Raw genomic sequence first — 15421 nt, forward strand, 5'->3', positions numbered from 1 at the left:
TCCTGACTTCTTGTGTAATCACTTTCTTTTGTATTTATGCATAAAGTGGCAAATTTTACCCCTAAGAGTAGGGTGTTGAGCAAAGAGCCATCAGCAAAGCTTGGGGAGAGGTTGTTTTGCAGTACTAGGGATTGAACCCAGGGGCGCTCTAGCACTGAGCTATGTTCCCAGTCCTTTTGTTGTTTTTATGTAAATTAGCCCATTTATTATAGGCTAGGGATGTCTCAAATGGTAGAACTTCTGGTTTTTCAATTCCTTCAGCCTTCTGATTGCAGACTTGACTGTGAGAGCGGAAGTGGTGTTGTAGGTCCAGGCATCACCAGCCACTGTTTTCAATGCAGGATCAGCACTGCCAGATCCCCACAGTGGGTCTCTTTCATCTTGGTTTAGACACAGAAGGAGCAGGTGTACTTGGCGTGCTGGCTGATTTCAAATTTCTTAACCATTTTCTGGAGGGAGGCACCGTAGCGGGTCCCATATTTACTAATAATTCCGACCTTCTTGGTGCGTTTAGCCTTGTCGCTGCGACTTAGGCCCCAGATGGGAGAGCCCCAGTCCTTTTTATTTTTTATTTTGAGACGTATTTTCCCTAAATCGCTGACACTAGCCTTGAACTTGCGATCCTCCCACCTCAGCGTCTGAGCAGCTAAAATTACAGGGAAGATTCTTTAATCTACAATTCAGAAGAAAAAAAATATGAATCCTCTCTGCAAATACGGTTCAACAATTGCACTTAGTTTTTGTTTTAACTTAGTTATTCTCATACCATCTCTTCTGTTTGATTTTGTACTATAGATATTCTAGGCCTTGTTAATTAGGTGGAAACTGTATTCTGCTAGAAGAATTTATCCTATTAAGGATTTATTGTACAACCAGAGAAGTGGAAAATCGTGTTCCATTTGTGTACTATGAATTGAAGTGCCTTCAGCTGTCATTATAACTAATTAGAACAAAAAAAATTCAAAGATTTATTGTACTTTAAAATCCAATGATCTTGGTTGGCTTCTGGAAGCATCAGTCTGCTGGGCATGCAACTCAGTGGTAGAGTATTGCCAACCACATGCAAGGTGCTGAGGTGTATCCTCAGCGGTGCAAAAAAAAAAAAAAAATTTAAATTCCTTGTAGAAACATCAGTCTTTCTTTTAAATAATACCCTTAAATGACCAATGAAGCATCAAAATATTGATTGCTGATTTGATATAATACTCTTGTTTTCAGCCATACAATTATAAACTCTAAAGCACGTTTAAAAGTTCTAAATGTTAAGGGAATATAAATATTTGCCCAGATACTTGGTGCCTCCTTGATTCTCATCTATTCCTTCTGAAAACCTTTGTTAAATACTCATTATGCACTATGTAGTATCTTTGTCATTAAGGATGTAATGATAAAAAAGAAAGATCAAGGTCTGGGGTTGTGGCTCAGAGGTAGAACTGCTCACCTACCATGTGTGAGGCACTGGGTTCAATCCTTAGCACCACATAAAAATAAAGATTTTGTGTCCACCTATAACTAAAAGATAAATATTTTTTTAAAAAAGATCAAATCCTTTCCTTCACAGAGTTTACATTCTAGTAAGGGGATACAGAAAATAAAATAAACAATTGTTAAAGTTATTACTAATTATTGATATTTTAAATGACATTCCATTTATTTTAATTGATTTTTTATAACCAAATGCTTTAATTCTTCTGTGGATAGATAAAAAGAGAATTCTATATTATAAAGCAAGGAAAACAAAATATTATATAAATGTACTCTATCTAATAAAATAATTTTAACCCTAACTATTCTGAAAATAAGCCTAATTCTACATTCACCACTATTTTGAACAGATATAGAACCAACATTTATTCAAGAGGAGTAACGGTTCCTGTAAACACCTGGGATGTTGGTGGCAAGTACTTCCATTTATTTTATGGGATGTCCTGGGCCTTTCCAGTAACTGACAGTTGAAAATCCCTTCCTTACTTATTCTACCATCAAAATTGAAGTATGAATGGGAAACATAACTGCAGATTTCATTGTTCTCATTTCTGAGACATACTCTTATAACTTCAATAGCTACACTAGAGTTGGTAAAAAATCACAATTTTGATGGAGAAGTGTTAAAATTTTTCAACTCAGTTGGGGATGTAATTGCTTCCTTTGTTCCTCAATTCATACTCAACCCAGAAAACTTAACAAAAACGACCATTGCCTTAAGGAATCTTTGCACACTTTCCCTAAATTAATTCACTTCACCTTACCTATTACCTTAGGTGACCCAGTGTCCACTCTTCAACTCAATTCTTTAATCTTTCCCTTAGTTATAAGGCTGTCCCTTACTCAAGACTCAACTCTTGGCTTCCTTTGGCTCATCACCCAGTTCCTGGGCCAGCCTATTGCCACTTTGATGCTCAGGCTTAGATCCCAAAGCCCCAATTGGAGTCAGAACTGTGCCCCTATCCCACACCACCTGTTCATTTAAATGGACTTCAAAAAATTTTAGATAATATGATTGAGGAAAGGGTGCTATAAGGTCCTTTATCATTACCACTAAAAATAACTTTAGGGGGTTGGAGGTTACATCTAGATTATTATGGTGTTCTGGATCACAGAGGCAAATGCTAAAAGCCAAAATTTGAGTGAAGAGCAGAGCTAACCTTGAAGGGCAAGGATGAAATATTGAGCACATACACACTCCATTGCCAACTCCTAGATCTTGTTATGTAGAAATTGTGTTGGTAATAATGGAATTATGAGATGTTTCAGAAAGCTATTTCTGAAGAGGAGCTAAAGTGCAGGCAATTGCTACTTTTTTGCAGAGTTGAAATCAAACCAGAAGACTACAGAGAATTTACTTTATTTCAGGTTTTTTTCCCCCTCCACTTTAAATTCCATGAGAATTTGTAGGAGAAATGGTTGGAAAAGAGCACAGGGTTGTATTCTTCTTTATTTTAGGTAGAAACAGCTTACAGATAGAGAACCATTAGTTATAATAGATCCATTATAAGGAATAAATGGTAACCGAATTCACAAGGCAAGATTATTTTCCATCCTGCATTAAAGGGTTAATAAGGGAAACAAAATCTTGAAAAAGGAATTAGGAAAAAGATGAAAAAGTATGAGACAACAGTGTCATAGAGATCAAGAAAAGATGGTCTGAATGTGGAGGGAGACTCAGCATCTTTTGGAGTTACAAATTGGGAGGTAATTGGCAGCCTATTTGCATATGATAGTCTTAAAAGTGCAAGCCAGAACTAGGAGACTTCTGACTTGTGGAGAAGCAAAGTATGGAACCTATAAGATGTTATATAGTGTGTGTGTTATTAATCTGTGATGCTCCTCATTTACAAAGGGAACAATTTTCCAGGAGAGGTAGTAATAGCATTGCTCTTCATCCTCATTTCTTTCCTAGAAAATAAATTCAGAAGATGATTTGCTAAAAGTAGAGATTCACTGATTATGCACAAATTTTTTCTCACTGGAGACAAGTTTTGTGTTTACTTCAAATATTTGACCTTTTTTTCTTTGTCAAATTCACACCCAAGGTGATACTTCCTTCCTTCAGGCATTTGAGCCCTAAATATTAAAATAACAATAAAATCTCAGAGTAGAAAAACTTTGATTGTCTATCAATATTTTGTGGTTAACATATTTTCAAATTAGGTAAGTTTTTGTTGACTTTTGCTAGAAAGAATTGGAAAAGGTCAACTTATTTTCTCTTTTCATAGGATATGAGGAATAGATAACAGATCTTCCAGAGAAAGAAGAAGTGTCTTCAATGGTAAAGTTCCCAAAGAGGATATCGCATGAATTTCCTGCATGTAATCCCCCCCATCTATTAAACAACTTTGCAGGAATGGAATTTGCATTATTAAGAAAGAAAATGGGAAATTAAATCTGTAAAATGTGGACAAATTTTCAATACCTGAACATTTAATAAAAGATGGCAGAAAATGAAGATACAATAGTGCCTAAATAAAGCTGTTTTCGAAATCTGAGTGTGGTTAGTGTAGCTAAATGTTGATTTAGGTTGTCTTTCCAAATACCAGCACTTCTTTTGATTTTGCACTAGTTCATTTGTTTTTACTGGAATCTTTACTATTTCTGTTTTCTGCTAACTTTGCCCTTAATTTGTTATTTTCCAAGTTCTTTGATATTTAACTTTAGGCTGGTTTTTTTGAGAGTCTTTTTCTTTAAATATTTATTTTTTTAGGTGTAGATGGACACAACACAATGCCTTTATTTTTATGTGATGCTGAGTATGGAACCCAGGTCCCGCCCGGGCTAGGCAAGCGCTCTACTGCCGAGCCACAATCCCAGTCTTTTTCAATGTGGTTGCAAGCTCACAGTATACAAGTGATGGAGGCAGGAGGAAGCAAACCTCAGATCAGCAAGCTTTCCTTTATTCTGCAGTGAAATCAATCCATCAGGAACAGGAGGGCTCATTTTCTGGGTATGGGAAATGCCCCCATCCCAGGTTACAGAAGGAGTTTGGGGTTTAGAGTTTACAATGAAGGTGAATTAATCATTGGAGACTGGGGGTGTGCAGTTTGGACACACCTAGGCACTGGGTTTGATCCTCAGCACCACATAAAAATAAAATAAAGGTTATTGTGTCTACCTTCAACCTGAAACAATTTTTTTAAAAAAAAGATACAAAGTGGTCAAATGTATTAAACAAAACAAGAACCAAGTATATGCTGCCTATAAGAGACTCACTTCACCTTTAAGGACACACATAGATTGAAAGTGAAGGTATTGGAAAAGTCATTCCATGAAGATGAAAATCAAAAGAAAACAGTGCTAACTACACTAATATCAAACAAATTAGAATTTAAGTCAGAAACTATAAAAAAGGCAAGCTTATTATATAAAAGTAAAGGACCAACATGAAGTCCATGGTTACATCAGTGATATGAGATGGAAATATTTTCATAAATTAAATTTCCATTTGCATTTATGTATATTTTTGTATGTCTACTAACTGATATTGATCTTCTGACTAATCATTCCTCAATACTATAATTGTTTCATTTTGAAGACTATATAGGTTATTTTCATATTTATTAATAGAACTAAACTCCCCCACCTCATATTACTCTTTCCATTTATTTTCTTACTTTTAATTTCAAGTCGAATAAAGATGAGTTGCTTATTCTAACTGATGCCAACGCTGGATATTTCACAAAATTAAACATTTGGTCTCCAGAAAAGATAATCCTTCTAGAATTCTCAGAGGTACTATATGCAAAGTAATTAATGAATAAATAACTGTTTTCTGATTGGTTTCATAGTGGTTGTCCTGCTCTCTTTTGCTTCTTCCCTACTTTCCTTCCCCTCTCCTTCTCTCTCACTCCACTCCATTCCTTCTCTCTCTTTCTCTCCTTCCCTCAATCCCTTCCTCCTTCCTACCTTCCTTCTTTCTTTCCTTTTTTTTCTGAGACATACTTGCCAAACAAGAGCTCACTGTTAGGAGTTTTAAAAATGTTTGACTTCTTATTTTCCATTGTTGTTTATGCCAGAGCATTTCATTTTGAAGCAAATAATTTTGCAGGGCTACAGAAGAGGAGTTTTCACACTACATGTAGTTTACCCTCCAATAATCATTTAAAGCCTTTTAAATAATAAGGTAAAAAGCACAACTTTAAATGGTTTTTGGTTTAGATATTCTGTTCAAAATGAAACAGTTAAACACTAAAAGAATAGACCTGATATTTCAAGTCCATCTTTTTTTTTGTTTGTTTTAGTTATAGTTGGACACAATACCTTTATTTTATTTTTACGTGGTGCTGAGGATTGAACCCAGTACCTCACACATGCTACGTGAGTGCTCTACCACTGAGCCACAACCCCAGCCCCTCAAGTCCATCTTTTACAAGAGACTATTTTGAGAACCTAAAATTAGACATTGAAACACACTACCATAAATTATAGAACTAGCAATGGATTTCCTTCATATCTTAATGGTAAAGTTTTTAAAAAGGTAGTGAACTCTATTGAGAGAAAATTGTTTTATCCAGCAATGGAGGAAACAGGTCTGTGAGGAGGGACAAGTAAAAAATCTAAAAAGACAAGGTATAGCAGGAAATGGGATGAGAGAAAGAGTTTGAAGAGAACAGCTGTCTTAAGTTTGTCTCCCTGAGAAATAGGCTAGATGGCAGAGGCTTGCCTATAGGGGTTGAGGGGGGATGCCCCCAGGAGTAACACATGTAAGGGAAAAAGAGAAATAGACTTGGGCAGAAGAAGGGTTTGAACTGTCATATAATCACCAGAGAGGCCTTGATGGGTTATACGGGGAGCACTGGAACCAGGCTGGCCTTAGAGGTTGTCTCAAATGAAAGCAAGGTGCGCAAACTTCAACTATCAGTAGATACAGGATGCCCTACAAAAGAGTGAAGTAGCTGGCTCCCTTTGACTGAAGGCAGTTTTCAAAAAGGGCCTGGCATCTGAAGTGAGTGCTTTGCTCCTGGAAAGGAGGTCTGGGCAGCATACCATGGCATCCACCACAGCATCTGTCATCCATCTAGGAGAGAGCATTGGAAGCAGTGATTCTGGGATGATGGGATTTTGAAATAGTCAACTATTCATTAAGAGCATACTCTTCCTGAGTCTCTTTAGCATTCTCTTTAGAGCCTAACCAAATCTTTAAATTCTTTCAATTATATCTTTTCATTTTGATTGAGTTTATTTTTCTTTGAATTGACTGAATGCAGAAACCAAGCCACCTGTAACCACTTTTACATTCAAGTTAAAAATAGTTTGGATTAGAATTAATTGTGATGGTTACTGAGAAGAGGAAAATACATAAACATAAATTGGCAGATTTGCTAGACAAAAAAAAGATAACTTAAAAATGGGGTGTTTTGGTGAAGTAGAAAAACAAAAACAGATCAAATGGGTCAGAGAATAGAAAACAGTAGAAGGCTGTGTCTAGAAAGTATAATTCCCATCTAGAACAATAAGAGATGGAAGTTTTAACCAGGGACTCACCTAGGTTTTCTATAATGGGCCAGACAGTAAATATGTTAGACTTTCTGAGCCCTGTCATGACTACTTGCTAAACTACTAGTGCAAAAACAACTATACACAATTCATAAATGGATGCACATGTTTGTATTCCAATAAAGTTTTATTCATAAAAACATGCAGAGACCCATATTTAGTATGCGAGTCATAGTTTGTGAATCCATGATTTAGATAGTAAAAATGATAACTGAATGGTTAAACAGTGTCCACTTAACTTGCTAATAAAATTGCATATGAAGATACAAAGAAAAAACTAGAATAAAGTTGCAAGTATGCAACCCACAGCCCCATCACTTTTGTCACACTGTGTGCATGCATGGCCTTTTAGCCCATGATTGAATACTTTTTTCATGCTTCACATTTGTATTCTTAATTCAGAAATACTCAGGTTTTTATTCTTCTTTTTAGATATTTGGTTTCAATAATTAATCTAACCAACGTACAACCTGATAAATCCAAATGAATTTTGCCAAACCCATCATAAGAAGTAGCTAATCTCATGGTAAGAAGAGTTGTAGGAACTCAAAGGGAATAGATTAGACTTGCAAAATGCACATGCATCAGGTGAGGGGTCTTGCCAGCTAATCTGTGTGGTTCTTAACCAATATTTTACCCTCTATACTTCATTATGCAGATATTCAATAGGGACACATTTGATACTTTTCAAAGAGCTATGAATTCTACATGACAAATTTTTATCTCATTTGAAAAGAACATTCAGTGCCTTCATGGGATAAAGCAATATTTTCTACATCCAACTTGTTCAACCATATCCATGAACAGGTGTTAATAGGGAAATCCCTAAATAAGAATGTTGTTAGTGAAAGCCTGTATTGGACTAGAGGTGAAATGAGATGATTTCTAATCAGGATGATTGTGCCATTAATAAAAATTTACTTCAAAGTTGTGTTTAATCTTATAATTTGGATGCCAAAGTAATTAAAAAGGCAGAATTAAAGAGAAAGTTTTATGTCTCTTTGTTGTCTTTTTAAACTTTTTTTATTTTTGTAATGGGGGTTGAACCCACAGGAACTTGACCTCTGAGCCACATCCCTAGGCTTTTATTTTTTATTTTGAGACATGGTCTTGGGAATTTGTTAAGGCCTCACTACATTGCCCAGGCAGGCCTCAAATTTGTGATTCTTCTGCCTCAGCTTCCCAAGTCCCTGGGATTACAGACATGTGCCACCACACCTGGCTCTTGGCTCCCTTTTGATAAACATGCGCTGTTAAATTATACATTGAGCATGCCAGAGCCTAATGAGTGAATTGTGCCTGAAAATCATGGAGAAAGACTTAACCTGTTGTTTCCTTTTGCTAGGGAATGCCTGTTAAAAGGGAGAGGGTGAGTGGCAGAATGACAATAGCTTTGTTAACTGGATTCTGTAGATTAGATGATTATTGCCTGAAATGCCAATTTTCTCATTGGCTAAAAGAAATGCCTTTTTCTTAATTCACTCATTAGCTTTCTTCCTCTATTTAAATGGTAATTACACATTTATAATGCATTGCAAGTGTCTCGCCTTATTCACTCTGGGAGCTCTAGAAACTAGTATTTTTGTAAGGAGGGTTACTCTTTTAGAGTCATTTCTTTGGGACTATTTTAGTTCCTTTTTTTTTCCTTTTCATTTTCACTTGTGCATTATTTTTCTCAAAACAACAAGCTTTTCCAATCAAAGAGTAAGTATTGTCAAACTTGACTAATGATATTCAAGACATGTAACTTTAAATAATATCTATATTTTAAGCATTTTTAAGTACTTTGGTAGCTGAGTATATATATAATAGTTTAGTACTTATGGCGGTTTTACTCCTAAATAAGTCATACTAATTTCCAGTAAGTCCTCTCCCAATTTTTCCCTTTTCAAAATTATATTCTTGTGTTATTTTAAAATCTAACCATTAATTCTGATACTGCTTTCTTCCTTTTTTTTTCTCTTTGTTCTCAGTGCATGGAATTTAGCTCAAGAGGCACATTCAGGATCCTAAGTTGTGCATTCTTATTTTTCTAAGTGTAATATTTTATCCTATGTTAGGCAGTCTTATGTTGCTGAGACCAAAATCCCCAACAACAGCTTACAGGAGGGAGAATTTCTGTGTTAGTGAGCTTTTCTTTGTTGTGACTAAAATTCCTGACAAGAACAACTTAAAGGAGGAAATTTTAATTCAGGGTTCACAGTTCAGATGACTCTATTGCTCTGGGCCCAAGGTGAGGCAGCACATCATGGTGGAAGGGTAAAGTGGAGGAAAGTTTCTCAACCCATGGAGGCCAGGCAGAGGGAGAAAAAGAAAGAGGCCACAGAGAAGAACAATCCTTTCATCCTCCAGCCATGCCCCACTTGCCTACAGTTACCACCCATGAACTGATTAGGTTACAGCTCTCACAGTCCAATCATTTCACCTCCAAACATTCCAGCAGCTTTTGAGGTATATCCAAACCATAACATATCCAAACCATAACACTGAACTCTAGGATTTGAATCATCTGAATGTAATAGACATCATTAGCAAAATTAAAGAAGATAAATTGCCTTAACACCTTTAAGCCTTAATTTTTTTATCTGCAAAATAATAATAATAATAATAATAATAATAATAATAATACCACTCTGCAAGGAATATTCGGAGTAATGTAAGAAAAGAATCTAGAAATATATGATCAATAAAGGGTAGTTCTAGGTTAGGTGAAGAGTCAGGCAAATTGCTATCATGAAGTCAAAAGAACTCAGTCTCTGAGCCAGAAAGATCTTGGTTCTTATCTCTGTCCCCACCATTCTCTTAACTATTTATTGGGAAGGGGTATATATTCCCCAAAGATAAACTTAAAATAACACTCTTTAAACTTTTTATATTTGGATTCATCAGAGCTTGGTGCTGATAATGCCAAGGTCTCAGGTTCGTTCCCCATACGGGCCACCAAATGCCGCAGTCTGGCTGGGTACAATTCAGGAGCCACTTGTCAAAAGAAACGAACTTTTTTTTTAGAACACACACGCCAAACCACTCAGCTCTTCAGGAAAACCTTCAGAGCCCAACTGCTACCACAGGCTTCCCACAATCCTCTCCACCTCCCCTACTCCTCCTGCTCTTGAGGCCGATTGGCTGGGTCGCGTGGGCGGAGCCAAAAAAAAAGTCCCCCAATGAGCAGCTCCGCGGTCTGAAAGGGCGGGGAAACAACCCAATGAGCATCACCGCAGAGGAGCCAATCAGTTGGCAGCTACAAGATTGCTGGGGCCGCTGTAAGCCAATCATCAGCTGGCAGCTGGAAGTTTGCTGGCAGCTGGAAGTTTGCTGGGGCCTCTTCGGCTGTGGCTCTCAACAATTTATGACTACAAAAATTATTTATTCTAAGTTTTCCTTTGTTAAGGGGGAAAATACTACAAAATTGTGTGAGAAGTCATTTAAATACTGTACAGAAAGCACTGTTTATGCTACACAACACCAGTAGGTTCTGGTATTACTTATACCAACCTATTCTGTCACTATAATTTTCTAGGCACTGTGAGAACATAAGGTGGAAACTTATACAATACCAAAAAACACTTAAAATCTTTCAAGAAAGGTAGACTGTAAATATAGCTCAGTGGTAAAGCACCCCTGGGTTCAAGCCCCAGTACTGGGGAAAAAAATAATTAAGTGCTTGAAATGAGTTTAGATATTAAAATACATATTATGGTTCATATACCATGACAGAGGTCCATTGGTGCCCAAGAGTTGAGTTTAGGGCTAGAAAACTCATACACATGAGGATGAAGGAAACCTCAATGCAGGCAATCATGGCATCTCAGCTGAACTAGGAAAAAGAAGATATCAACAGGCAGAAATTGGAGCCTAGTATGCTAGAGGAAGGAATTTTTGAGAGGGGAAGGAAAATAAACAATAAAAGATATGAAGATGAAAAAAGTACAGACTATATAAAGGAAGAGTAAATGGATTCTAATGTTTACTTAAAGTATAAGGAACAAGTCAGCTACACTTACAATGACCTGAGAACTTTCCGAAGGACTTTACACACATTAATTTACTAAATCCTCACAATAGCCCCATGAGGTAAATCCTAAAATTATCCGTACTGTAAAGATAAGGAAACCAAATCCTATATTGTCTTTTTGTGAAACAGAAAGTGGTGCCACTTCCTTCTGAGCCTGGAGCAGCCCCGTGCTAAGACACAGTTTGGTGGTGGTGCATGGGTTACCTTTCATGGTCACCCACCCCTAGGCCACATGCTTCACACAGGACCTCTCAGCCTACACGATCATGTACAGAGGCCTTGCTCAGCACCATACAGCTGGGCCATCCAGCTCCAGAGTTTGAACTTTTAATCAAGATACTGTGTGACAAGAAAGGCACCTGGTCCTTATTTATGGTGGATCTTGAAATCTACACTTAGGAATTTGAACTTTATTTTGAAGGTGACAGGGAACATAAGCCTTAAAGGAATGTGGAGGCATTTTTTAGAAGGGGTGAGGGTAACATAATCACGTTTGTAAGGAAACATGCTTTGGTGATGTTAACAGGAGAAACAGAAAATTTGGGGGTTGATGATGATTTAGAGAAGGAATATTCAGGATGGAAGATCAATTGAAAGGAGCATGCCAGTCGATAAAATCAGCCCAGATGAATGCCTGAATGAGGCTGATGGCACTGGAAATTGGGAGGAGGTGGCAGACTTGATTACATTTCAGAGTTAGAATTGGCAAACCGCAGTGATCACTTAGAGGCAAGGAGTGAGAAGAGTCACTAGAAGAAACTCCTCCAAGATGTCCAGCTTGAGGAACTAGTAAATTATGATGCTGTTAATATAAAGAAGGAAAATGGCAACAAGGTGAGGAAGTCGTGATGAAAGGCTGAAGTTTCATATTGAATTTGTGGTAATAGCAACACATAGAAATAGAAGCCCCACCCAGGAGTTGGGATTGTGGGTCTGGAACTAGGCTGTTTGGGCTGGAGAAATAAATGAAGAAACAGTGTACCTGCAGCCATGGATATGGATGAGAATGATCATGGAGTATGTAGATGGAACATGTAGATGGCTGATAAAAGGATCTTTAAGGATGCCCTTAATCTGCAGTGTGGAAAGAGCTTGTGCTATTCCCCCAAGAAGTTGGAGGAGAATCTCATGGGGGTGAATGATACAGGACACAGAGCACTAGCACTAGGTAGGGATAGTTAAGAGCACAGGCAAAAGTTGTTCATACATACAGTATATTTTGTAAACTGCAGCGATGCTTTTAAACTATTAGGTACAAAGAAGCACTTTGCTAAATAATGGGTCCTACCATAGCTGAAAATAGATTGTAGGTTTCCAAAGTGCCTTGAATTGCAGGATACACTTTATGTACCAAGAGAATGGTCATACACAAGCAATGTTTTATCTTACAAGATAGTGGCTGCTGGGAGCATCATGCAGAGACGTGGGAAAGCACCGTGATCTCCTGGACATAACTGCCCTGTATGCAGGGGTGGGGAACACTGTGCCTAAAATGTCCTTCCTTTGTTGAGATGCCAAGTTTTCTGTTAAAACTCTAACCATGATTATCAGCACCTAGTTTGTCATGTATATCAACTTCAAAAAGGAGAGAGAGAGAGAGAGAGAGAGAGAGAGAGAGAGAGAGAGAGGTAAGATTCTGTAGCAGAAGTTTTCTAATGCCTAGATTTGTAAAATGAAGCTGAATGTCAGGTTCTCTGGGGTGAACGAATGAAAACAAATTATGTGCCTTTGATAGGATTAGTAAGGGAGAATCCTGGATATAACTTTAACTCAGCCCTTTCCTAATCCAAGCTTCACTTTGTGTGTGTGTGTGTGTGTGTGTGTGTGTGTGCACGTGCATTTGATAAAAATTAATGCACACATTTGATCAAATTAATGATAATGTATTTCTTAAATATGTAGAAACTTTTATTTCCCATGCATGTTTGTGCGTGTGTGCTTTTAGTTGTTTGGGACATCAGGTAGATATTCTAATGGGAAGATGGGAATGTATCAGAAGAACTGAAGGTAATTGCTTCTTACTGAAAGAAAAAAAAGATTGACTCTTCGGTTTTTTTAATAGAAAAGCATGAGCAGGCAACATAAAAAGCAAAAGCTGAGCTGGATTATTCAGCCAGGGGAATTCATGGTAATCACTTTAATAAAGTTTTAGATGACATTAAATCTTTCCTATGTAAATAACTATGTTACAGCTCTTATTTTGTAAGTACTCATAGAGTTTACTGATTTTAGTCTTGAAAAAGTTGTGCCTAAACACTTTGAAAAATACCATTGAACTTTAAATAACCATTGAGTGAATTTTTAAATAACTTTGCTTTGTAGAATTTGAAAGATGTAACGCTTTCTATTTCTTCTAACATATTTACTCTGTTTTAAGAATTTATAAGTCATCATCTCTGTATCAGAATATAAGTATTTTGTCAGTATATTTTATTTTATATTTTATATATACAGTGTTTTATCACTATACCATTGACATCACATGATACATACCTGGCCTCTCTGGTATCCTCTGACTTTTCTTCTTCTTGACCACTGACATTTTCAGAATTTGCTTTCACAACCCCTCTTTCAAAAATCTGAGATTTGGGGGCTATGGTTGTGGCTCAGTGGTAGAGTGCTTGCCTATCATATATGAGGCACTGGGTTTGAATCTCAGCACCACATATCACAAAGTAAAATAAAAGATCCATTGACAATTAAAAAATATTTTAAAAAGATATATTAACTGTGCCATTGGTATTTTCTGTACACACTTAGTATCTCTTTTCCTTATGGGTTTGTTCTATTTCCTTTCTTAAGGGCCTCTTGCACCAACTTCTAGTACTCATTTGTTAAAACCTTAACTTTCTTTTTAAAGCTCAACTGCCATCTCCAAAGAAAGGCTCTTGGTCCCCCTTCAGCAGATTTCCTCTTTCCTCTTGAATTTCAGCTCACTTTATATTCCCTCTGTGCTTGTACTCATGCAAAGGTTGGAAATTGTGCTTTACCAATACAGTGTCATATCCCAGTTCTGTCACTTACCGTTTGTGATATCTTGAATATACGATTAGCCTTTCAATATTGGCTCCCTCACCTGTAAAATAGATGCTTGTTCACATAGTTGTGACACAGTGAGATAACATAGGTAAAACACTGACAATGGTGCCTAATACATAAGAAACGCTCAGCAAATGACAGCTGAAATAGCACCTGACAGGTCCTGGCATACAGTAGGGGAATGTGTTGGCTGAAAGAGTATTGATAAAATTGAGTAAGTGATGAGTTCATTTTACCCTGTATCCAAAAAGAATATAGGGAGTTAGAATGGGATAGTTCAGGGTAGGATGGAGTTGACCGAGTAAGCATTTACTGAGTTCTCCCTGTGTGCCACATCATGCACATACATCATACAGCTTGAACAAAACCACCAAAGATCTCTGTCCTTTAAGGAGTGTATATTCTAGGAGGGATATTTTAAAAAGTAAGGAGCAAAGAAGAATAACTTAAAATTACGATACTGCTAGAAGAAAAGAAGGAAATGAGATTGGGGGAAATGGGATGGATAATCTGTTTGAAATACACAGGAATGGCCTCCCCGAGGGAGTTGGGTTTAATCGTGAGTCAGCCAGGAGAAGTGTGAACGAAGAAACATACTTCATGTAGGTTCAAAGGTGAGTCAGAGCTTGGAATATTAGAGAAACTGGATGGGTGGTCAGTGTGGCTGGAGACACAAACAGGAAGTAGATTATGTAGAGATTTGTGTACCATTATAAAGAGTTTGGGCTCAAGTTTATATAAAATGTAGAGAAATATTTGGAAGTAGATATTTGAGATGGAAAATCAAAAACATGGGGTTGTGACTAAGGATAGTGTCAGAGGCAATACGAAGTGGTCTGCTGAGGTTGAGGCCTTGCCTAGGGGAGTATGAGAAGCAGTTTCCTTAGGGAGGTGTCATTCTGCACAACTCCTGCTTTATAGTCAGGGACTTTTCTTATAGCAGAAGAAAAGTTGAACCGACACAGTGGCCTTTTGGAATAGATGATTTTTTTTTTTTTTTTTTTTTTTTTTTACTGTCAAGTTGAACCCTTTCTGGGAATATTTGTGCTGAGTGAGCTCTCTAACCTTAGTGCAGGGCGGGTGAATGCCATCCTTCATGGACTTTCAACTAATTCCCTTTCATGTTGGCAGAAGGAAATAAATCATTTATGTTTGCTCGGGTAATTGAAGAAGCTTTTCATTTCCAATTTAGTCCAGTGTGTGTGTGACTGATTTGAGTTTATAATCATTATAACCCATGAACAGCTTTTCAAGGGTTGAACCATGAGTTAGAAACATTACATTTCTATAAAAATTGGTGTAATGTCTTGAACGTAAAGCTTTTTAGTCTGAATGTGAAACTTCAGAGTTAACATTGTATTAAATTTCTAGTAATGA

At 37.0% G+C, this 15421-nt stretch overlaps 1 pseudogene; it reads right to left on the reverse strand.

Annotated features, from left to right (window-relative positions):
• Positions 1–213: 213 nt before the first annotated feature.
• On the reverse strand, positions 214–13547 carry LOC113190182 (large ribosomal subunit protein eL43 pseudogene; annotated as a pseudogene).
• Between the last annotated feature and the right edge of the window lie 1874 nt (positions 13548–15421).

Source organism: Urocitellus parryii, chromosome 3, assembly GCF_045843805.1.
Source record: "Urocitellus parryii isolate mUroPar1 chromosome 3, mUroPar1.hap1, whole genome shotgun sequence".
In the NCBI taxonomy this organism is placed as follows: domain Eukaryota; kingdom Metazoa; phylum Chordata; class Mammalia; order Rodentia; family Sciuridae; genus Urocitellus; species Urocitellus parryii.